The sequence below is a fragment of the Cervus elaphus genome, chromosome 19 (assembly GCF_910594005.1).
Source record: "Cervus elaphus chromosome 19, mCerEla1.1, whole genome shotgun sequence".
NCBI lineage: Eukaryota > Metazoa > Chordata > Mammalia > Artiodactyla > Cervidae > Cervus > Cervus elaphus.
Window position 1 is genome coordinate 17,039,391 of NC_057833.1, and position 24,739 is coordinate 17,064,129.

General features: G+C 35.3%; 1 long non-coding RNA gene across 1 annotated transcript; it reads left to right on the forward strand.

Annotated features, from left to right (window-relative positions):
- Positions 1-4,540: 4,540 nt before the first annotated feature.
- Positions 4,541-20,151, forward strand: LOC122676038. The gene is made up of 3 exons (XR_006335399.1): positions 4,541-4,552; positions 11,096-11,100; positions 20,007-20,151. It is a non-coding gene; the product is annotated as an uncharacterized LOC122676038 (long non-coding RNA).
- Positions 20,152-24,739: the final 4,588 nt, after the last annotated feature.

Here is a 24,739-nt window from a genome sequence, read left to right on the forward strand (position 1 = left end):
TGATTTTAATAAAAAATAGTTTAAGAATTTTAGTATGTTCTCAGAATGACGTTTAAGTTAACTTTTCACTTATGCTTATTTGTTCATTTATTTATTTTTTATTTGGAGTATAATTGCTTTGCAGTGTTTTGTTACTCCTGGTACAACAGCGTGAATCAGTTATATGTGTACATATGTCCTGTCTCTTTGGAGCCTCCCTCTATCCCCCATCCCACCCCTCTAGGACATCACAGAGCACCGATTGAGCTCCCTGTGCTATACAGCTTCTTCCCACTAGCTATCTACTTTATACATGGTACTGTATGTGTCAGTCCTACTCTCTAATTCATCCAACCCTCCTCTTTCCTCTCAAATCCATTACTATATCTGCATCTCTATTCTTGCCCTGCAAATAGGTTCATCTATACCATTTTTCAAGACTCTTGAGAGTCCCTTGGACTGCAAGGAGATTCAACCAGTCCATCCTGAAGGAGATCAGTCCTGGGTGTTCATTGGAAGGACTGATGCTGAAGCTGAAACTCCAGTACTTTAGCCACCTATGCAAAGAGTTGACTCACTGGAAAAGACCCTGATGCTGGGAGGGATTGGGGGCAGGAGGAGAAGGGGACAACAGAGGATGAGATGGCTGGATGGCATCACCGACTCGATGGACATGGGTTTGAGTAAACTCCAGGAGTTGGTGATGGACAGGGAGGCCTGGTGTGCTGCGATTCATAGGGTCGCAAAGAGTCGGACACGACTGAGCGACTGAACTGAACTGATACCATTTTTCTAGATTCCATATATATGCATTAATATAAAATATTTGTTTCTCTTTTTGATTTATGTCATTCTATGAGAGACTCTACTTTTTTGCTTAATGTTGATTCCTCTAACATTGTTCATAAAACACATTTCAAATCATTATATGAAAAGAAATGTGAACAATAGAATTACTTTTGATAACATACAAAAATTTTTACTATCATCATGGATTTCAATAAAGTTGGTCTGTTAATCATGTCAGGTTATATTTTATTATTTTTATTTAAATTTCTAGTTTTGCAAAACATTGAGCAAAATTCTATGACATAAGCAAATCTTTAAAGAGAGAAATTGAAAATAAGTTATATGCCAGATCCAAGTAGAAGGTTGGGATGTGGGAATTACTTTTTTTTTTTTTTAATTTCACTGAATTCCTGAATTGCAATCAGTTTTGACGTAGTAACTGTTGGTTGACCAGATTAAAATGAACCTCTCAGCCAGTTGATGTAAGTCTACTTTCCTGCTACCAAAGAATCTAAAATTTGTTCTACTTTAAACAGCCATATGATCCCTAACTTCAAATTTTTACTTGATTATAGTCCTAAGAAACAGATTCTATTTCCAATTAAGCTGCATTTACTCTGTTGTATATAGAACTTTTTAAAAATATAGCAAGTTGCTTTATTCACCTTACATAAATAACTTCCCTTCATCATGAATTTTAGCCAAATAAAGCAGATATGGACCTAACAGAATCAGAAGATATTAAGAAGTGGGAGGAATACACAGAAGAACTATTAAAAAAAGATCTTCACAACCCAGATAATCACGATGGTGTGGTCACTCACCTAGAGCCACATATCCTGGAATGTGAAGTCAAGTGGGCCATAGGAAGCATCATTATGAACAAAGCCAGTGGAGGTGATGGAATTCCAGTTGAGCTATTTCAAATCATAAAAGATGATGCTGTGAAAGTGCTGCACTCAATGTGTCAGCAAATTTGGAAAACTCAGCAGTGGCCACAGGACTGGAAAAAGTCAGTTTTCATTCCAATCCCAAAGAAATGCAATGCCAAAGAATGCTCAAACTACTGCACAATTGAACTCATCTCACCCACTAGTAAAGTAATGCTCAAATTCTCCAAGCCAGGCTTCAGCAATATGTGAACCGTGAACTTCCAGATGTTCAAACTGGTTTTAGAAAAGGCAGAGGAACCAGAGATCAAATTGCCAATATCCACTGGATCATCAAAAAAGCAAGAGAATTCCAGAAAGAAAACATCTATTTCTGCTTTATTGACTATGCCAAAGCCATTGACTGTGTGGATCACAATAAAGTGTAGAAAATTCTAAAAGAGATGGGAATACCAGACCACTTGACCTGCCTCTTGAGAAACCTGTATGCAGGTCAGGAAGCAACAGTTAGAACAGACTGAACAGTTAGAACAACAGACTGGTTCGAAATAGGAAAAGGAGTGCATCAAGGCTGAATATTGTCACCCTGCTTATTTAACTTCTATGCAGAGTACATCATGAGAAATGCTGGGCTGGAAGAAACATAAGCTGGAATCAAGATTGCTGGGAGAAATATCAATAACCTCAGATATGCAGATGACACTGCCCTCATGGCAGAAAGTGAAGAACTAAAGATCTTCTGATGAAATGAAAGAGGAGAGTGAACAAGTTGGCTTAAAGCTCAACATTCAGAAAACTAAGATCCTGTCATCTTCATGGGAAATAGATGGGGAAACTGTGGAAACAGTGGCTGACTTTATTTTTCGGTGCTCCAAAATCACTGCAGGTGGTTATTGCAGCCATGAAATTAAAAGACGCTTACTCCTTGGAAGAAAACTTATGACCAACCTTGACAGCTTATTAAAAAGCGGAGACATTTCTTTGTTAACAATGGTCCATCTAGTTAAGACTATGGTTTTTCCAGTAGTCATGCATGGATGTAATAGTTGGACTATAAAGAAAGCTTAGTGCTGAAGAACTGGTGCTTTTGAACTGTAGTGTTGAAGACTCTTGAGAGTCCCTTGGACTGCAAGGAGATCCAACCAGTCCATCCTAAAGGAGATTAATCTTGGGTGTTCATTGGAAGGACTGAGTTTGAGGCTGAAATTCCAATACTTTGGCCACCTGATGCAAAGAGATGACTCATTTGAAAAGACCGTGATGCTGGGAAAGATTGAAAGTGGGAGGAGAAGGGGATAACAGAGAAGGAGATGGTTGGATGGCATCCCTGAATCAATGGACATGAGTTTGGGTGGACTCCGGGAGTTGGTGATAGAGAGGGGGGCTTAGCGTGCTGCGGTTCATGGGGTCGCAAAGAATCGGACACGACTGAGTGACTGAACTGAACTGAACTGAAAGCAGGCAGAACTTTTAGTAGAAAGTCAGTCATGGTGAATAGCAGATTTTGAATTTTTCAGAGAACTGTGATGAGAAAGAGAGAAAGAGAAGGAGGAGAGCAAGTGGGGAGAGAGGAAAGAGAAAACTAAGAAAGGAAGTAAAGGAAAATTATTTTAGAAGAAAAGAATTTATGTGCCTGTCTCATACAGACAGGATCACATCTTATACTAATAATTTGATAGATAATGTATGTTTTAAGGTTTCTATAGATTATTGATATTTCTACTCCATCTTTTTAAGCATCCAGTTAAACTTCCTTCAACAATTTTTTTTTTTTTTGTGGACGGTTCATTTTAATATTGAAGAATTATTGTGCTAATCCTACTGTAGAGATTTTATTACTCTACATTATTGTACCATTTTATGCTTTGACTCGTGGTCTCCCTGGGTGTTTTGTAGTGATGGTTTCCAGTATAATCCCTGATTTTGAAATTCTTTAAGTATTCTAAAAGTATTTTTCAAGGTCATATTGTGGGAATCCCTATGTCAGGAGCTGATGATACAGAGTTAAATCATATTGACATGGTATTTGTTCTTGAGTAAGAATCTATTTAACAAAAGGAAAATTCCTGTTTCAGGCTTTAATTTCAGCATAAAGAAACAAATGTTCCCTCTCATTTAAATGTGTTTTTCTACACTTATATGTATAATACTATTTCTGAAAATCAAACAGTATAGAAGAGTGAAAAAGAAAATTTTAAAGCACCCATCCCTCACGTTTATCATGCTTTGAGTAACACTTGGGAGTTTGCTGCTGATCCTTCCTGATGTCTATACACATATGCATCTTGACATACATGCATATGTACTGGACTATATTTTCCATTTATAGCAAAATGGGTTTCTACAATATATGTGTTTCTGCAATTTAATGAGTTTCACTTCACAATGTAGGCATACCTCATTTTATTGTGTTTCACTATATTGCACCTCACAGACACGGTTTTCTTTTTTTTCCTTTCTTTAAAAATTGAATGTTTTTGGCAACCCTACATCAAGCAAGCCTGTCAACTCCATTTTTTTCTATAGCATGTGCTCCGTTTCTGTCTCTGTGTCACATTTTTGTAATTTTCATAACCCTTCAAATATTTTCATTATCAATATATTTGTTGTGGTGATCTGTGATCAGTGACCTCTGATGTTACTACTCTGACTTGCTGAAGGCTCAGATGATAACATGTTTTAGCAGTAAAATATTTTAAATTAAGGTACATGTATCTTTTTAGATATAATTCTATTACACACTTAATATAGAGTCTAAATAGCTTTTATATGCACTGGGAATCCAAAAAATTTGTGTGATCCAGTTTATTATTGTATTCACTTTAACACAGTGGTTTGAAACTGGACTCACAATATTTTGGAGGTATGTCTGAATATTCTTAACTTCCATACAAGTTTCTAGAAATCTACTAAAAGCCTTTTAGTACAAAGCTTTCAAAAGTATGGTTACATCAAATTTTACATCATATTTAATTTGCCCTGTTATATATTTATTTCATGTTGTCTACATTTTTGCTGTCATAAATTATATGAAAAAAAAATATATATATATATATATACACACTTTATATGTGTGTATATACATATATGTGTGTATATAAGTGTATATATACACTTTGTATGTTATGTCTTTTTCTTCCTATATTTCTTTCCTTTTTTAAATAAACATTGTTAATCATTCACTCTGTGGGAATTCACTGGTTGAACTTCCTGAGATCTCTGCCTCTAGAGAACTAACATCCTATCTGTGCTTGGGCTGTGCTTAATCATTCAGTCATGTCCGACATTTTGCGACCCTATGGACTGTGGCCCGCCAGAATCCTCTGTCCGTGTGGATTCTCCAGGCAAGAATATTGAAGTGGATTGCCATGCCCTCCTCCAGGGGATCTTCCCAACCCAGGGGTCAAACCCAGGTGTCCTGCTTTACAGGTGGATTCTTTACTGTCTAAACCACTAGGGAAGCCCAACATCCAAGAGGAGGAGACAGATAATAAATTAATGAATCCATGAAGTTGATCATTACAGATTGTGATAAGTTTATTCTGAATGACCAAGATTTTACTGAGAATATGATATTTGAATAGCTAAATATTGACTTCTGACTCCAATCTGGCATCAGTTCAGTTCAGTCACTCAGTCCTGTCTGACTCTTTGCAATTTGGCATGGCATATAAGAAACTTGGAATTCATCTCTTCTGTACATGGAAGACAGAAGCTAAACAAAATAAAAATCAACAGCTCTTCTTAGATCCATCAGAGAACGAGTGTCTTAAGGCAAACCACTTTCCTTCAAATTGAGGAGACAAACAGGTTACAGAGAGTACAATTTACTGGTGCAGAAGCTCAGGAGTAGAAAACTCAAAACCAATACTGGGACAGGAAAACCTAAACTCTAATTAACAAATTGATGGACGCTTAATGTGAAAAACTTTAAGAGTTAAAATTTCTGAGGAGAGTAATTATTTAGTATGGGTCCACATTTTTTTTTTTTTTTTTTTGAGTTTTACCTCCAGGAACTCTATCAGTTTCTCACAGTGAATGTAGAGCAAATAAATTTCTCATGCTTTTGTCAATACAAATAAAGTTGAATTGAACGATGCTATCAATCAACTGAATTTATGGACTAAATGTTTGTGCCCTCCCCCCAAATTAATGTTGAAATTCTAAGCCCCAATCATAGTATTAAGAGGTGGGGCCTTTAGGAAGGGGTTGATTAGGTCATGAAGGTAGAGCCCTCATGATTAAGATTTGTTGTTGTTGTTCAGTCACTAGGTCATGTCCAACACTTTGCGATCCCATGTACTGCAGCATGCCAGGCTTCCCTGTCCTTCACTATCTTCTGGAGTTTGCCCAAAATCATATCCATTGAGATGGTGATGCCATGAATAGGATTCAGTTCAGTTCAGTTCAGTTGCTCAGTCATGTCTGACTCTTGGAGACCCCATGAATCGCAGCACACCAGGCTTCCCTGTCCATCACCAACTCCTGGAGTTTACTCAAACTAATGTCCATCGAGTCGGTGTGCCATCCAGTCATCTCATCCTCTGTCATCCCCTTCTCCTCCTGCCCCTAATCCCTCCCAGCATCAGGGTCTTTTCCAATGAGTCAACTCTTTGCATGAGGGGGCCAAAGTACTGGAGTTTCGGCTTCAGCATCAGTCTTTCTAATGAACACCCAGGACTGATCTCCTTTAGGATAGACTGGGTAGATCTCCTTGCAGTTCAAATGAATAGGGTTAGTGCCCTTATAAAAGAGTTCCAGGGAACTCTCTTGTTCTTCTGAAATGTGAGAACAAAATGAGATGACCATTAATAAATTGTGGAGAGAGACCTAACCTCTTTATATCAGGACCCAATCATAATTAGATCAGTCTCTGACTATTGCTGACACCCTGATACCAAACTTCCAGCTTCCATAATTGTAAGAAATAAAATTCTGTTGTTTATAGATCATCTAGTCTAAGGTGTTATAGCAGCCTAACACACTGATATAACATCTATAGACTCTGCCATCCACCAACGGCAAAATACACATTCTTCTCAAACTCACAGGGAATATTAAATGATATAGACCACATTTTGAGACATAAAACACATCTTAACAAAATTAAAAGAATGAAATAATACAAAATATCTTCTCTGACTTCATTGAATTAAACTAGAAATACAAAGATAGCTGGAAAATGCCAGAATACTTGGAAATTAAATAGAATACTTCTAAATAACACACAGGTCAAAGAAATCTCAAAAGAAATTTAAAATATTTTTTCCATTTATTTTTATTAGTTGGAGGCTAATTACTTTACAGTATTGTAGTGGTTTTTGCCATACATTGACATGAAATCAGCCATGGATTTACATGTGTTCCCCATCCTGAACTCCCCTCCCACCTCCCTCCCCATCCCATCCCTCTGGGTCATCCCAGTGCACCAATATTTTGAACTAAATAAAAATGACAATATAACAAAATCTGTGGGATGCAACAAAAGCCATGCTAAAAGGGAAAGTTAGAGCATTGAATGTATATAATTAAAAAAGAAGAAAGATCTACAATTATAATCAAAGTTTTAACCTTAGGAAACAAGAAATAGAATAAAGCAAATTAGACACAGAGTAAGATGTAAGCAGAAATAAAAATTAGAGCAGGAATCAATGAAACTGAAAATAGGAAAACAATGTGGGAAAAAAAAAAAAAACAATGAGCCCAAAAGCTGGTTCTTTTAAAATATGAATATATAGAAAATAAACCAGTTATGCTAAATGCTATAGAAGTATTCTAAGCAGTGCGAACCAGACTTAAGCCAATATATAGAAAAGGATTTAGTGATTTTGAGGAAATAAGCAGAAGTTAATATCACTGGAGCCCTAGATCATGTGGGAGTAAATCAGGAGTTAATTCATGTACTGCTTTGTAGAGAATAGAAAAGGATTTGCATCCATTCTAAGAAAAACACAAAGACCTTTGAAAATTTAAGGAGGCGATAGATGACCTCTACATATAATCATTTTGATGCCACTGAAAAAGATTGCAGAAGATGTTTATAAACAACAAAAACAGTAGTTTAGCTTTTGCAGAAGGTTAGTTTAAAATGATAGTGATTTGGATATTGTTGATTTGGATATTATAGTTGTAGCCAAAGTAAAGAGAGACTATTATCTTCAAGATATCATAATATGGAGAATATTTTCCTAGAAACACACTGCTCAAAGAATTTTTAAATCCTTAATTTGGAGAATAACTATGAAGTTATATTTTAAAAACCCAGTATATAGTTACATTCCAACCAACAACATATGGTCACCAATATTTTTCTTTTTTTTTTTTCTTTTTTTTTTTTTTGCTCTGTCACGCTTCTCTCAAAAATTGGATGACTGTTTCACATTGCCAGCAGTTAAAGCTGAATGTCTCTAATTTGAGTGCAGTTCCCCCTCCCCCTCGTCCATCATGCTGTGCTTTTTCTTTGAGAAATTCATTCAGAGACCTAGAATTATCCTAGTCAACTTGTGTAATAATGTAGTGTCACATTTCGTATGCTTTCTAACCAGGGTATATCATTTCAGTTTCATTCAAGCCCTATGAATTTTAGCTCTAGAACAGCTCTTCCCTTCATGCATGCAGAGTCAAAACTCTGGGATTCAGGAAAATTGAAAGAATCATGTCACTGTGAATAGTTGTCTGAGCATATGTATTAATATCCATTTTTTATCTGATACAGAAATTTCAGAGGTTTGGACTGTCTTTGACAGAAAGTTAAAAAATACCAATATACAAGTTTGATCCTCTATTCCTCCTACATGCTATTATCTTCAGAACTGATGCTACTCAAAAATACCAGTTAATTTGAATGTCATAATTATGTAAAAAAAAGAGTAGAGAGAGTCTCATTATCTCATAATTTATAAAATAAGTCATATAACATTTTCTGTGAATTTATATTGATATAAATTTTATTAAAATATCAGTATTCCTTATTTTGCCATGATAAATCTAAGTTTTATTTCCAAAAGGGACTAATGAGCCTATAAATTGGATAATCTGTTCACTTGATAGAACAGAAATCTGCTTATTAGGAAAAATAAAACACAATTTCTTTTTCTTTTTTTTTTTTATAACACAGTTTCTTTAAATCAATGCCCCAGTGCCTAGTTCCGGCTTAGGTAATAAGAGGAATTCAGTAAATATTTTGAACAAATGGATAAAAGTATAAATAAAAAATGTAATGCTTTTTTTAAGCAGGATTATGTAGTTGTTTAAACACATCCTTTGAAACAAATTATGGTAGAATTAGCTTAGTGTACTAAAACAAGACTTAGCATAGATCTCATAGCATAGATCTTCTGCCATAATGAGAGACTTAACTGAAGTGAACCTCACTCCCCAACACCTCTCTAACATGGCTGCTCTAAGAAATGATTAATCTGCTTTCTGCCTTTATAGATTTAACTATTCTGTGTGTGCACACACTCTCTTCATATGTGTATTTTGTGACTAACTTCTTTCACTAGACATAAGGTTCTCAAAGTTTATCAAGGTTGTAACTTAAATCAGTACTTCATTATATTTATAGCACAAAGTTCACCATTTTATGAATATACAAGATTTTATTTATCCATTCATCAGTTAATAAATTGTTGGTTGATGCCACATTTTTGGTTACTATGAATAATGTCACCATGAACATTTGTGAACGTTTTGTGTAGATTATTGTTTCTGTTCTCTTTAGCAATATATTGGATTGTCCAAAAGCTTGTTCAGGTTTTTCCATACCATCTTCCAGAAAAGCCAAATGAACATTTTAACCTATCCAGTACCTAACAGTGGAATTTCTGAGTCTTGAAATAGCTCTGTTTAAGCTCAGAGAAATTTCTAGACTGTTTTCCAAAGCATATGAACAGCTTTACATTTCTGCCAGCAGTATATGAGGCTTTAGGGTTCTTCATTTTCTCATTAACACTTGTTATTGTATAAATTTTTAATTCTAATAGATGTGAAGAGATATCTGATTAGTGTTTTTATTTGCATTTCTCTAGTGGCTAGTTGCTTACCATTAGATTTTCATTTTTTTAGAAGTTCTCTTAACTCTTTAAGTTAACTGAGTCAACTTCCCCAAACTCTGTTCTTACTAATGTCAATTGCCTCAGGAAAAGTTTCATAGTTCTCTGATAACATGAATGACTCAGGTAGAATATCTACTCTGTGTCTGTAGCTGGGTGGAGAAAATGGTCTCACATACCTTACTTAGCTTTAGCTGTTTATGCTTGGAATAGAACTTCTGGAACACAGAACTTGGCATGGGGATGGTGGGTTGGAGCTAGATATGGTTCAAGTGCCATGGACTATCATTGTTCTTACATCTGAGGATATCATGTACAACCTGATGACTTTAAAATAGGAAAAAAATAATCTGGCACATGAGTATCTCTATTTTTAAACACTTAAAGATACTTCTTGTCCTTACTTATTCCAGTAAAATTACATCAAAGCCTTATCCTCCATCCTGAAATAATCTCTTCCCAACATATTCCTGAGGCTTAAGTTCTTTTAGACAAATTCCGCTCTGATTTATACTAATACTCATTCTGCCATTTTTGGCTAGATGAATTTTAATCACTCTTAATGAAGAAATCCTAGGATAGATAAACTATTTATCACTTTATTGGAACCAGAAGCAGTGTTCTAAACATCTTGCATGCACAATTGAACTTTGACCATATTTTGACTTTCTTGCTTCCTTTAGTTCAAGCTACTCTTCTAATCTATTATCTATACAGGTAACAAATATATACATCTATTACATTCCTCTGGTGCTTAAGTTAGGAATACATGATTTTTCTTAAATATCACCAATAACCTGGCTCATATAAAAATTAGTACCTTGGGAATTCTGTGGTGGTCCAATGGTTAGGACCCCACACTTTTGCTTCACGGGGCACAGGTTTATTCCCTGGTCAGGGAACTAACAGCCCATCCTGTGAGCAGTGCTGTATGGCCAAATAAATAAATAAATTCTTAAAAATTGGTACCAGAAGGAGTTTCCGGTTAAAAACAAACAAAAAGAGATCATAAACTGATAACCTGGTCTTTTAGGAATTGAATGTGAGGGAAATACTCAGGGAAAATACCCAGGAAAAAATACCTAGAAATGAGATCCTCACAGCCAAAGTCATTCAGTGCCAAGCTACATAATTAAATAATTGGCTGTAGTCATCCTAAAAGAAATATCAATTGAAAACAAGGCTTTAGGGGATTAATCTGACATTGTCATAAACATTATAAAGGAAGTGAAGATTTAAAGACTACAAGTTTAGTGCTTGCATTAAATTTACATCAGCAATGTGAATAAAGAAACACAAGCTTGAATCTATCAATTCTCTAGCTCAAGCAAGGCACTGAGAATATGGGCTTTCTTGTGAACAAGCTAAAATTTTTCTTCTGAGCTGTAGTGCTGTGGTAACCAAAACCAAATGTTGAGTTTGATCCTTTAGAATGCCAATCTATCAAATATTATTAGAATGTGTAGTTTCACTAGGTTCAAGATAAGAGAATTCTTAAAAAATATTGAGGCTCTGAGAATTTGAAAGTTTTATATAAGAGAATTAAAAAATCATAGAGTATATGAAAATATTAGCCCCCATTGAGTCTCCTGATTTATTCCTTTACTAGAAGATGTTTTAATTGATACATATGAGAAATGTACCATTCAAAAAGAAGGAATCAACTTATCCCTATGTCACATGTTCCCTATACTTAGATTTTGTATTTTTCCCCAAACATATAATTAAATCATTATTCAGCGCACACTACATTCATTTGCAAAGTGAAACCTAAAATATGATACACAATTACAGAATTTTACAATTTATAGCAGCAAAAAATTGCAGAATATATAATAGGAATGGATTCCTAGTGGAATAAACCAAATACACACATGTAGTTTATTTATTATTTTTAAATAGTAAGAGATAATAGATTATCTTTTGTTAAAGAGTAAAACCTAATATATTTCTATGAAGCACATGCTTTATATATGTGTATATATATATACTCACACATACTTTATGTATGTATGAAATGTAATAAAGCCTAACCAATGAGAAATTAGTTTTAGATTCAGCTATGTCAACAAATATATGATGCACAAATATTTATTGAATTAAAAGTGATAGTTGATACAGTTGAATACTTTCTTTCTTTTAATTCTTTTTTTTTTTAATTAGTTGGAGGCTAATTACTTTACAATATTGTAGTGGTTTTTGCCATACACTGACATGAATCAGCCATGGATTTAAATGACTTTCTTATAATTTCCCCAAATGGGCACTCAACTGATACAAACCAAATGCTTTTGAGAGTATATTAATTTCTGAAATAACATAGAGATAAGACTATGAAAATAGGGATCCTGTAATGGATTTATTTTATGAAATCTTATCATTCAGTTCCTCAAACAGAATTACTAATATTATTCCAGGAGACATCCCATTCATCAAAGCTTGAGAAAAGTAGTGGTTTTGAAAGCACCTACATCTTCGAAGAGAGTTTATTGGATATTCTCTGAAGACTAGACATACAGGAGGGAGACAGAATATTTGAAATAATCTCTCTGTCTTTTTGTAGTAACAGTAGGATCCCAGTTTACTAAACGTCAAGTAGTAGGGTTAACAACAGAGGAAATGTATGGATGATCTGAGGACGTGGCAAGAGAACTAGCATGGGTATTCGCATAGTCTAATAGAGTATTTTTTGAATTAAGTAATTAGTCAGGGAGTTTTTAGGATCTAAATAGATGAGCAACTCACCAAGGCTATCTTAATTTCCATAAGTAAATATTTCTAATTCTGCTAGCATTAAAGACACATACTTGCAAGAACTCTGTTTTGAGTTCACCCACTTGGAATAACCTCACTGAAGGAAGATACACATGAAGGACCCTGCAATAACAACACAATTACATTCTGCGAACTTTTTATCCAACTTTCCATGTCAATTTATGTTAACCAAGGTAATTTTATGGGTAAATGAAAGAGTCATTATTTTGGATTATTCGACTTTGAAAAACTGAACAAAAACTAATTTCTGACAACCAAGGATGCAAGTGTGGTCCATTACTCAAAATGAAAGCTTCTCTGTAGATCACAGAATTTTAACCAATATACACCTTGCAATACATTAAATAAGATCTAGATCTGAGCAGTTTTCTACAATAACTTCCAGATTTACAAAGTTAAAAATAGGATGGAACATTTAGCAAGCCAAGAACCTTAGAACTGTCTCCCTACCAAAAGAATGAAATGAAAGAAATTGTATGATTCCAAGGGTTGCAAAGATTAGTACCACTATCAAAATTTTGAAAAATGTTTTTGTTATTATTTTATAAAGATTTCTTTCACTTCCTTGAATATATTTTATAATTTGAACATAGGTGAATTTTGAAGAAGATAAATGATTATAATAAATTTTATAAAATGAAGACTCCTAATTGTAGCTGCTGTTCCAAATGATATATCCTTCTTGGAGTTTTTCAGTACTATACAGACTCATACTTTGCATGCAGTTATGCTCTGGCAAATGCTGTTTTCTCCATGACAACAGCTCTCAAAGTGTAGACTGTAAGGCCTTGATAGGAGGTGTGTGTGTGTATGTGTGTGTGTGTGTGCGCGCACGCAGGTGCATGCAGGCACGTGCATGTATGTATTACAGCTAAAGTGATTTAGTAGTTTTTTTCTAATGTATAAGAATAATCAAGAAATCTGCCTTCTGAAATTTTTCCTGGGGATCTGTGAGGACAAAGCTATGGTTATACAATATAGAATATTTGCCTTTTTCAGTTTGGTGACATTTGCACAAATAATGCCTAAGAATTAGTGGGTAAAACTCTTGGTACATTAGCACTGATCATCCTACTGACCCTTAAAGAAGGGAAATTAATATGGTGTTTGAAGACAGAAATGAATGTATCCATGCTTTGCAAGTTCCAAATAAAATATTTAGCCTTATTTTTTGCTTTTATTTATTTATTTTCAAATGAAGTTGTCCCTGAAATACACAAGAGATAGAGAGTTCCAAAGACAAGATATAAAGAGGCCTAAACACAGAAGAAATAACATAATATAGCACATATGATCTACTGAGACATTTTCTGAACATATAATTGAAAAAACAGAGGTGAGTGGGAGGAAATGAAGGTCTACCAAGAGCTGATTTCACTCTTGTAGGTTCTCTGACTTGGAGAGCTAGTTTTAATGACACTCCAGCATTTTTAAATCACTAGGTAACACAAAGGAGTCTAGTTAAATACTGAATTACTCCCTCATTTATAAAGCAGTATCATTATTTAATGTAGCTCTAGAATTGACTATAATATTTCAAATGCATTTACATTGAGATAGACTCTAACTTCTTTGGTTAAAATGTGATACATAGAAGTATTACTAAGTTTGGAATATTCTTTCATCCTAGATTTAGAAAACAGGGAAGACATTTATATAGCTTTCCCACTAACTGATGGTAAAATATAAGTGCTTTGTAAACTGATATTACTGACAGTAGTGCAACACCTGGATGGCTTCAAAAAGTGCAACTATTATTACTATTTAGGTTTTAAAAAAAATTTTTTTTAATTGAAGGATAATTGGTTTACAGAATTTTGTTGTTTTCTGTCACACCTCAACATGCATCAGTCATAGGTATACATATATCCCCTCCCTTCTGAACCTCCCTCCCATCTCCCACCCCATCCTGCCCCCCTAGATTGATACAGAGTCCCTGTTTGAGTTTCCTGAGCCATACAGCCAATTCACATTGGCTATATGTTTTACATATGGTAATAGAAGTTTCCATGTTACTCTTTCCATACATCTCATCCTCTCCTCCCCTCTCCCCATGTCCATAAGTCTATTCTCTATGTCTGTTTCTCCACTATTGTCCTGTAAATAAATTCTTCAGTACTATTTTTCTAGATTCCATATATATGCCTTAGAATACAATATTTATCTTTCTTTTGCTGACTCATTTAATTCTGTATAATAGGTTCTAAGTTTATCTACCTCATCAGAACTGACTCAAATGCATTCCTTCTTGTGGCTGAGTAACATTCCATTGTGTATATGTACCACAACTTCTTTATCCATTCATCTGTCGATGGGCATCTAGGTTGCTTCCATGTTCTAGCTCTTGTAAATAGTGCTGCAGTGAACATTGGGATACATCTGTCTTTTTCAATTTTGATTTCCTCAGGGTATATGCCTAGGAGAGGGATTGCTGGGTCATACGGTGGTTTTATTCCTAGTTTTTTTAAAGGAATCTCCATACCATCTCCCATAGTGTCTGTATCAATTTACATTTCCCCCAACAGTGCAAGAGCATTCCCTTTTCTCCACACCCTCTCCAGCATTTATTGTTTGTAGACTTTTTGATGATGACCATTCTGACTGGTGTGGGGTGATAGCTCATTGTAGTTTTGATTTGCATTTCTCTAATAATGAGCTATGTTGAGCATCTTTTCATGTATTTGCTAACAATCTACATGTCTTCTTTGGAGAAATGTGTATTTAGGTCTTTTCTCCACTTGATTGGGTTGTTTGCTTTTTTGGTATTGAGTTGTATGAGCTACTTGTATATTTTGGAAATTAATCCTTTGTTAGTTGTTTCATTTGCTATTATTTTCTCCCATCTGAGTGTTGTCTTTTCACTTTGCCTATAATTTCCATCACTGTGCAAAAACTTTTAAGTTTCATCAGGTCCCACTTGTTTAATTTTGTTTTTATTTCTGTTATTCTAGGAGGTGGATCATAGAGGATCTTGTTTTGATTTATGTTATTGAGTGTTCTGCTTATGTTTTCATCTAAGAGTTTTATAGATTCTGGTCTTACATTTAGGTCCTTAATCCATGTTGAGTTTATCTTTGTGTATGGTGTTAGGAAGTGTTCTAATTTCATTCTTTTACGTGTAGCTGTCCAGTTTTCCCAGCAACATTTACTGAAGAGGCTATCTGCCCCAACGTGTATTCTTGCCTCCTTTGTCAAATACAAGGTGACCATAGGAGCATGGATTTATTTCTGAGCTTTTTATCTTGTTCCATTGGTCTATGTTTCTGTTTTTGTGCCAGTACCTTACTGTCATGATGACTGTCACTTTGTAGAATAATCTGAATTCAGGAAGATTGATTCCTCCAGTTCCATTCTTCTTTCTCAAGACTGCTTTGGCTATTCAGGGACTTTTGTGTTTCCATATGAATTGTGAATTTTTTTTGTTCTAGTTTTGTGAAAAAATATCTTTGGTAATTTGATAGGGAATGCATTAAATTTGTAGATTGCATTTGGTAGTATAGTCATTTTCACAGTATTAATTCTTCCTACCCAGGAACATGGAATATCTCTCCTTCTGATTATGTCATCTTTGATTTCTTTCATTAGTGTCTTATAATTTTCTGTGTACAGTTCTTTTGTCTCCTTAGGTGAGTTTATTCCTAGATATTTAATTATTTTTGTTGCAATGGTGAATGGGATTGACTTTTTAATTTCTCTTTCAGATTTTTCATTGTTAGTATATACAAATGCAAGTGATTTCCGTGTATTGATTCTGTATCCTGCAACTTTGCTAAATTCACTGATTAGCTCTAGTAATTTTCTGATACTATTTTGGGTTTTTCTGTGTAGAGTATCCTGTCATGTGCAAACAGTGAGAGCTTTACTTCTTTTCCAATCTTGATTCCTTTTATTTCTTTTTCTTCTCTTATTACTGTAGCTAAGACTTCCAGAACTATGTTGAATAATAGTGGTGAAAGTGGGCACCCTTGTCTTGTTCCTGATCTCAGGGGAAATGCTTTCAGTTTTTCACCATTGAGAATAATGTTTGCTGTAGGCTTATCATATATGGCCTTTCCTGTGTTGAGGTAGGTTCCTTCTATGCCCATTTTCTGAAGAGTTTTAAGCAAAATTGGGTGCCAAATTTTGTCAAAGATTTTTTCTGAATCTATTGAGATTATCATATGACTTTCATCTTTCAATTTGTAAATATGGTGTATCATATTTATTGATCTGCATATATTAAAGAATCCTTGCATCCCTAGAATAAACCCAACTTTATCATGGTTTATGAGCTTTTTGATGTGTTGCTGAAATTTTGTTGAGGAAACTTGCATCTATGTTCTTCAGTGATATTGGCCTGTAGTTTTCTTTTTTGTGTCTGGTTTTGGTATCAGGGTGATGGTGGCCTCACAGAATGAGTTTGGAAGTGTTCTTTCCTTTGTAAGTTTTTGAAAGTTTTAGAAGGAGAAGCATTAGCTCTTCTCTAAATGTTTGATAGAATTCTCCTGTGAAGCCACCTAGTCCTGGGCTTTGGTTTTTTGGGAGATGTTTGATCACAGCCTCAGTTTCATTGCTTGAATTGGGTTGTTCATAATTTCTATTTCTTCCTGGTTCAGTCTTGGAAGATTGAATTGTCTAAGAATCTGTCCATTTCTTCCAGACTATCCATTTTATTGCCATATGGCTTTTCATAATAGCCTCATAATCCTTTGTATTTCTGCATTGTCTGTTGTAACCTCTCTATTTTCATTTCTAGTTTTGTTGATTTGATTTTTCTCTCTTTTTTTCTTGATGAGTCTGACCAAAGGTTTGTCAATTTTGTTTATCTTCTCAGAGAACCAGCTTTTAGTTTTATTAATCATTACTATTGTTTCTTTCATTTATTTCAGCTCAGATCTTTATGATATCTTTCCTTCTACTAATTCTGGGACTTTTTTGTTCTTCTTTTTCCAGTTGTTTTAGGTGTGAAGTTAGGTTGTCTATTTGATGTTTTTCTTGTTTCCCAGGATTGTGTTGCTATAAACTTCCCTCTTAGAACTGCTTTTGCTGCATCTCATAGGTTTTGTGTTGTCATGTTTTCATTGTCATTTGTTTCTAGAATCTTTTTGATTTCCATTTTTATTTCTTCAGTAACTTGGTGGTTATTAGAAATGTGTTGTTTAATCTCCTTGTGCTTGTGTTTCTTACAGTTGTTGTTTTTTTTTTTTTTTCCCCCTTGTAATTGATATCTAGTCTCATAGTGCAGTGGTCAGAAAAGGTGCTTGATTTGATTTCAACTTTCTCAAATTTACTGAGGTTTGATTTGTAACCCAAGATGTGGTCTATGCTGGAGAATGTTCCATGTGCACTTGAGAAGAAGATGCATTCTTCTGCATTTGGATGAAATGTCCTGAAGATATCAATGGGATCCATCTCTTCTAATGTATCATTTAAGACTTGTGTTTCCTTATTAATATTCTGTTTTGATGATCTCTCCATTGGTGAGTGGAGTGTAAAAGACATACTTTTATTGTGTTGCTGTCAATTTCTCCTTTTATGTTTGTTAGTGTTTGCCTTATATATTGAGGTGCTCTTATGTTGAGTGCATAGATATTTACAATCATTATGTCTTCCGCTTGGATTTATCCTTGATCATTGTGTAGTGTCCATCCTTGTCTCTTGTAATCTTCCTTATTTTAAGGTCTATTTTGTCTGATATGAGGATTGCTACTCCATCTTTCTTTTGCTTCCCTTTTGCATGGTATATATTTTTCCATCCTCTCACTTTCAGTCTATGTGTGTCTTTAGGTTTGAAGTGGGTTTCTTGTAAACAGCATATATATGGATCTTGTTTTTGTATCCATTCAGTCCGTCTATGTCTTTTGGTTGGAGCATGTAATCTATTTACATTTAAAGTAATTATAGATATATATGTTCCTATTGCCATTTTCTTAATTATTTGGGGTTGATTTTGTAGATCTTTTTCTTCTCTTGTATTTTTTGACTAAATAAGGTCCTTTAACATTTATTGTAAAGCTGGTTTGGTGGTACTGTATTCTCCTAACTTATACTTGTCAGAAGAGCCTTTTATCAATTTTGAATGAGATCCTTGTCAGGTACAGTAGTCTTGGTTCTAGATTTTTCCCTCTCAGTACTTTAAATATATCCTGCCATTCCCTTCTGACCTGTAGAGTTTCTGCTGAAAGATCAGCTGTTAAATGTATGGGGTTTCGTTTGTATGTTACTTACTGCTTTTCCCTTGCTGCTTTTAACAGTCTTTTTTTGTGTTTAGTCTTTGTTAGTTTGATTAGCATGTGTCTTGGCATGTTTCTCCTTGGTTTAATCTTATATGGGACTCTCTGCACCTCTTGGACATGATTGATTATTTCCATTTCCATGGTGGGGAAATCTTCAACTATAATCTCTTCAAAAATTGTCTCTTACGCTTTCTTTTTCTCTTCTTTTTCTGGGACTCTTATAATTTGAATGTTGGTGCATTAGATATTGCCGCAGGAGTCTCTGAGACTATCCTCAGTTCTTTTCATTCTTTTTACTTTATTCTGCTTTTCAGAAGTTATTTCCACCATTCTATCTTCCAGCTCACTGATTCATTCTTCTGCTTCTGATATTCTGCTATTGATTCCTTCCAGAGTATTTTTAATTTCAGTAATTGTGTTGTTTGTCTCTGTATGTTTATTCTTTAATTCTTCTAAGTCTTTGTTAATTGATTCTTGCATTTTCTCCATTTTGTTTTCAAGATTTTTGGCCATCTTTACTATGACTGTTCTGAATATTAATTCATGTAGTTTGCCTATTCCCTCTTCATTTATTTGGACTTCTGTGTTTCTAATTTGTTCTTTCATTTGTGTAGTATTTCTCTGCCTTTTCATTTAAGGTCTCCTTTTCCTAGGCTTCAAGGTTGAATTCTTTCTTCCTTTTGGTTTCTGCCCTCCTAAGTTTGGTCCAGTGGTTTGTGTAAGCTTCATTTAGGGTGAGATTTGTGCTGCATTTTGCTTGTTTGTTTGTTTTTCCTCTGATGGGCAAGGCTGAATGAGGTGGTAATCCTGTCTGCTGATGATTTGGTTTGTATTTTTGTTTTGTTTGTTCTTTAGATGAGGGGTCCTGCATAGGGTGCTACTGGTTTTTTGGTGATGACAAGTCTTGTGTTCAAGCAATTTCATTAGTGTGAATTCTTACTATTTGATACTCCCTAGATTTAGTTCTCTTGTTGTCTAGGGCCTTGGAGTCAGTGCTCCCACTCCAAAGACTCAGGGCTTGATCTCTGGTCAGGAAGAATATTCAACAAGTGGTTTGTTATGGCATTATGTGAGATTAAAACAAATACCCAAAAATAAGAAACCAAAGATAAACCCCAGACAAATGGCAGTTAAAAAATCAGGCAAATTACATGAAAATAATGTAATATACACATAAACATAAACACCCATATGCCAAGTCAAAACAGTCCAACAAAAACAAAGTACAGTAGATTGACCTGGTGAAAAAAGGAAATCAGAAATATTTACCAGTTAAGAACAAAACTAACTAAAACACAAACCAGAAACAAAACTAAAGCAAGGAGCTAAGTGAGGAATAAAGCAATGGAACAAAACTAACAAATATGTTGAGAGGAAAGGAAAGAAAGAAAAAAAAAGAAAGAATAGATATGCAAAGCTAAATAGGGATAGATGAAGAGTATTTATATTCACTAAGGTTAACTGCAAGGGGAAAAGAACAGTAGGAAAGGCAAACAAAGGAATAAATGCAGAAAAATATAATGGGTTTAAAATATATATAAATTAAAATTTTTACAAAGATAATTAAAAAATGGAAAAAGGAAGAAGAAAGATAAAAAAAACGAAAATTCCATAGAACTGTAAAAGCCCAACACAGAGGCAGAAGTTTATAACAACAATAAAAAATATAATTGAATATACACATATACAACAAAACTAAAGTACAATAGATTAACCTGGCAAACAAAGGAAATCAAAAATTATATCTACCAGTGAAGAACAAAACTAAATAAAGTGTAAACTGGAAAGCAAAACTAAAGCAAGATGCCCATTGGGGAATAATTCAATGAAAATAAAACTAACAAATACATTGAGAGGAAAGGAAAGCAAGAGAAGAAAGAAAGAATAGATATGCAACATTAAATAAAGGTAGATAAAGAAGATTTATATACATTAAAGATTAACTGCAAGTTGAAAAGAACAGTAGGAAAAGCAAAAGTGAAGTCGCTCAGTCGTGTCTGACTCTTTGCGACCCCATGGACTGTAGCCTACCAGGCTTCTCTGTCCGTGGGATTTTCCAGGTAAGAGTACTGGAGTGGGTTGCCATTTCCTTCTCCAGGATATCTTCCTGACCCAGGGATTGAACCTGGGACTCCCACATTTCAGGCAGACGCTTTAACGTCTGAGCCACAAGGGAAGCCCCAGTAAAAGCAAACAGGTGAATAAATGTAGAAAACATAACAATAGGTTTAAAAATTAAAATTAAAAAAAAAAAGAGAAAAGACAAGGGAGGAAAAGAAAAGGAAAACTCCACAAAACTGCCAAAGCCCAACATAGTGACAGAGGTTTTTAACAACAATAAAAATATGTGACTGAGGGGAAGAAAAGCTCAAAAACTTAATTAGATTTCATAGTGGCAATAAAATTGACAACTACAATGGCAGTGGGGGGGCACGGTTGGGGCGGGTGGAATCCAAAAGAATCTATAGAACAAGTCAGAACATTAGTATAATAAATGTTTTTCTTGAGTCACTGATGTCAGGGTCCTTTCCCTCTCTGGGAGTCACAGCCCACCTCCCCTCCTTAGGATGCCCTCCAACACTGTGCTGGTCTCCGGACCTGCTGTGAGGGCAGCTCGGACTCTAATCTAGTCCTACTCCTGTCTGTTCTTGCCTCCAGTGTCCACAGCTACCAGAACTAGTATGTTTACTTTTGTGGGAGCTCTCAGTGTTCTTTTATATATTCTGTAGACACACAGACTGCCTAGTGGATCATGTGGATTTAATCTGCATGGTGGGTTTAATCTACAGCTGGTGGGAAGGTTTTGCGTCTTCTTCCTCAGCAAAACTGTCTCTGGGTATCAAGTGTGGTTGTATTTCCACTTCTGCATGTGGGTCATCCACTGGGGTTTGCTCCTGAGGCTGCCCTGGAGGACTTGCATTTTCCCCTGTGAGGGCCAGTTTTGGAGGTGGTGCAGCTTCTTGGTTTGTGGGGGCTCTGGCAGCACTAGGTACTCAGGGGAGTTGGTGGCTAGGGCAGCAGGAAATATAGCGCTCTAGAAGGTTATGGCAACCAGTGTTGGCCAATACACTCCAATATTACCTGGAGAATCCCACAGACAGAGAAGTGTGGCAGGGCACAGTCTACAGGGCCACAGAGTTGGACACGACCGAAGTGACCCTGCACGCATAGATGCAAGATATTTTTTTGTATGCCTGTGGCAGCTCTGCCCCCATGAGAATTGAACGTGATGGTGGTGCAGCTGCTTGGCTTGCCAGGACCTTGGAGGTGCAAAGCGTGCAGAGACATGGGCTGCTTCTGCCCCAGGAGTTATGGCTCTATCAGAGTCTTTTTTTGAGCCTCTTGTAGCTGGCAAATCAGAAGGCCTCTTTGGTCAGTCTTTTTCCCCTTTCAGGTACTGATAGGGCTCTCTTGCTTGGGGTCTTTCTCTATTTTTCCATGCGGCAGGCACATAGAGGGGCCCCCTGACTGGGGTCCTACTCTGTAGATTGGCATATCAGGCACTTAAAGGGGCACCCTGGGTGGGGTCCTACTCTAGTTCGGTGGATCAGGCAATTGATGGGCCAGCCTCTCTACTGTTCAGCTGCTAATGCTGGCCTGTGGGGAGAGGTTATGGTGATGCCTCCACCCACTATGCGTGACTCAGCAGTATCGCCTTGCTTCCATGGCTGCCTGGTTTTCCTTCACAGGCATTTCCTACCACAGTCTCCTCCCTCACATCCCCTTGATCAGTCTCTCTGCAGTCAACAGCAGCCCTCGCCCGGGGATTGCTCCACAATCCCTAAACTGCAGCTAGCATCTGCTGCTCCTTCCAGGGGACCTGCAGCCCTGTCCAGGGTATGCATGGCTGTGGCAAAGACTAATTCTGATTCTATTTAGACTGCCAGAGATCAGCTGTTTCACTCTCAACCTTAATTGTTTTACTTCTGACTCAGACAGTTGCCCTGAAGGACCCCTGCTTTAGTTCCCCCACCCACTGAGGTCAGGTCCAGTCCTACTAACACTCCTGTTTTTCCCCCTAGTTCCTTCATCCTACCGAGTTTTGCGTGGTTCTGTATATTCTCTTCTGCTGGTCAGGTGCTCCTGTCAGGTCTCAGCTGGTGTTCTGCATGCACTTGTGATGAAGGTGTATTCCTGAGGCATGCGTGGAGAGAGAGGTGCTCCACTCCACCTACTCCTCTGCCATCTTGTTCTCTCCCACTATTTAAGTTTTTATTGCTATTATATTAGAGTATTTGTTGAACTGGGATAATGAGACAAATTTACTCATTTTAGCTATTTTGTGTTTTTAGGAAAATTAAAAGTTTTTAGCTTTTCCATACTTCGTTTATAACAAAATAATAATTGCTCTATACAATTTATTATGTAAGTTTATTTTGGAATAATTATATACATTTTTGGACACTATCAAACTCAGGTCATTCATTTCTTCTACTGTAAATAAGAGTTGTGAACTATTACCTTATGGGATTATTTAAGAAATATTAAATTAATCCTCATGTAAAAATTTATATTTTCAGGAGAAAGTTTTATTTTTTTGTATTCTATAAGCTATTTTAGGATAGCTTCAAAAATAATTATGTGTACATACTTTCATTTATCTAAGGTAAATACCAAAGGATATAGGTTGTATGGTAGCTGCATGTTTGATATAAGGATCTACCAAACTTTTCCAGAGAGCCTATACGTTGACAAACTCACCAGCAGTGTATGAGTGATCATTTCTTCATATCCACTCCAACATTTGGTTTTCACTTTTTTTTTTAACCATTCTGATAGATATATAATGATTTTATACTGTGGTTTTAATTTGCATTTCCCTAATATCTATTGATGTTCAACACCTTTTCTTGCAATTATTTGGCATCTGTGTATCTTATTCAGTAAAATATCTCTTTACATTTTTTGTCCATTTTCTAGCTGGGTTTTTGTCACTTGTTTTAGTGTTGGGATTTGCGAGTTCTTTGTTTATTATAGATAGCAGTCCTTTGTCGGATATATGTGATTTACAAATATATTCTGTCAGTCTATGGTTTATATTCATCCTTTTTTCAGTGTTAAATAAAGATTTTTTAATCTTTATAAGTCCAGTTTGTCAATTTTTGCTTTGATGAATCATATTTTCATGTCAACATTAGGTACTTTTGTCTCGCCCTAGATACCAAGGATTTTCTCCAACTTAATTTTTTGTTTATTTATTTGTTTTTATTTATTTGCTTTTTTTTCCTTATGGAAGTGCAATTGCTCCAGTACCATTAGTTCAGAAGACTATCTTTCCCATTTGAATTATGTTTGAACCTTTGACAAACACTAGCTGTGCCTATTTGTGTAGATATATTTCTGGCTTCTTAATTCTAGTCCATTGTTCTATGTGCAAATCCCTCCAGCAACACCATAGAGTCTTGATCATTTTAGCAATATAATAAGTTATGAAATCTAGTAGATCAACTATACTCAACTTGTTCTTTTTCAAAATTGTTTCTGCTACTTCCTTTATTTTCCATACAAATCTAAAAAATATTTATCCATAATTTAAAAGTCTTACTGAGATTTTGATAGAAAATGTCTTAAACTTTTATATGACTTAGAGAAATTTGGCATCTTCATCATTTTTTACAGTACCATCCATAGGCACAAGGTCTTCATCTATTCAGAATTTCTTGAGTCTCTCAACATCAGTGTTTTATAGTTTTCAGTATATAAATTCTATAAATATTAGAATTTTCCCTACTTTTTTTTGAGTGTGTATAACTGGTAATACATTGTTAGCTTCAGTTGCATGTGCTCAGTGCTATTATCTAGAAATACAGTTGTTTTTATGTTTACTTTAGTATTTAGAAATAAAATGTATATTTATTTTGTATCCTTAAACTTACTCAGCTGTTACTTCTAGTAGATCTTTGTAAATTCTTTCGGGTTTTCTACATAAACAATAACTTCATCTCAAAATAGGGAAAAAATATATATATTTTTCCTTATCTGATTCTGGTAATACGGTTTTTATTTTCTTTTTTATCTTATTGCTGCTGCTGCTGCT